General features: G+C 49.0%; 1 protein-coding gene across 1 annotated transcript in view; it reads right to left on the reverse strand.

The window, feature by feature from the left end:
* Positions 1-1345, reverse strand: part of Ttll6 (tubulin tyrosine ligase like 6) — a 32328-nt gene that overhangs the window by 20361 nt on the left and 10622 nt on the right. The window lies entirely within an intron of this gene.

The raw sequence follows: 1345 nt of genomic DNA on the forward strand, positions 1-1345 counted from the left end.
AAAAAAAAAAAAAAAGAAAAAGAAAGCATCTGTGTGCTGGAAAGAGGGTTGGGTATTGGATGGAGAGCTACAAGAACAAACACACACACACACTCCTCACATTACTGTTTTGCTTCTGCTTTGGCAGCAGTAAGTTTCTCAGCCTTTGGTGACCTTTGGAAACGTCGGAAGGTTGGGTGGTGGTGGCGGTGGCGCGGCCTTTAATCCCAGCACTCGGGAGGCAGAGGCAGGTGGATCTCTGAGTTCAAGGCCAGCCTGGTCAGAGCAAGTTCCAGAACAGCTAGGGTTACACAGAGAAACCCTGTTGAGAAAAGAAGAAAGAAAGAAACGTGGGGGCCTTTGAAGGACACTGACACCTTGGTCACACTTCCGTCCTCTGAGGAGATTCTGGGATCACTGAAAACAAAATCCTGCTTTAGGACTGCCTACAGACAAGAGCAGCCCCGAGGCGTTTCCATACCTAGAGTCACTACCTGTCCCAGGCAATCTGTACTGCCCCCAATTTAAACACAAAGTCCCAGGGCCCGGAAACCTCTCTGTCTCTGGTGGCCTGCGGTGCCTGGTCACCCAGCCATAGAGAGAGGCAGCTGCCAAGGCTCACAGCCAGAGTTTGGTCTCAGCATCCACATGGTGGAAGGAGAGAGCTGATTCCTATAGACTGTCCTCTGTCCTCACAGGCACACTGTGGCACCATGGCATCCCCCCATCATGGCACCCCCCCCCCCAGTAAATAAATGTAATTAAAAATTTGTTTCTCTGTTTTTCAAGACAGGGTTTTTCTATGTAGTGCTGGCCATCCTAGATCTCATTCTGTAGATCAGGCTAGCCTCAAACCCAGAGATTCACCTGCCTCTGCCTCATAAATACTGGGATTAAAAATGTGAGTCACCAGGCCCAGCTAAAAGTTTTGGGTTTCAGTGCTGGTTTTTTAAATGACACAGGGTTTCTCTGTGAAACAGCTCTGGCTGTCCTGGAACTCGCTTTGTAGACCAGGCTTGCCTAGAACTCAGACATTCACTTGCCTCTGCCTCCTGAGGGCTGGGATTAAAGGTGTGCATCACCACTGCCTGGCAAAAAAAAAAAAAAAGTCATCTCACTGGACTGCAGTGAGGGCCAGTTAAGGCCAGAAAGGAAGGAGCAGGCCTGCCAGCCAAGGAGCTGATGTTAAGGGACCGTGCAAGTGAAGGTCTGTGCAACTGCCACTTCTGTCCTAGGAAACCTGAAGACCACAAGTCAACACGCAGGAAACAACCAAGATGTATTTGTTTTTGTTTTTGTTTTTGTTTTTTTTGGTTTTTCGAGACAGGGTTTCTCTGTGGCTTTGGAGCCTGTTCTGGAACTAGCT

Source organism: Microtus ochrogaster, unplaced genomic scaffold, assembly GCF_000317375.1.
Source record: "Microtus ochrogaster isolate Prairie Vole_2 unplaced genomic scaffold, MicOch1.0 UNK31, whole genome shotgun sequence".
Taxonomy (NCBI): Eukaryota; Metazoa; Chordata; class Mammalia; order Rodentia; family Cricetidae; genus Microtus; species Microtus ochrogaster.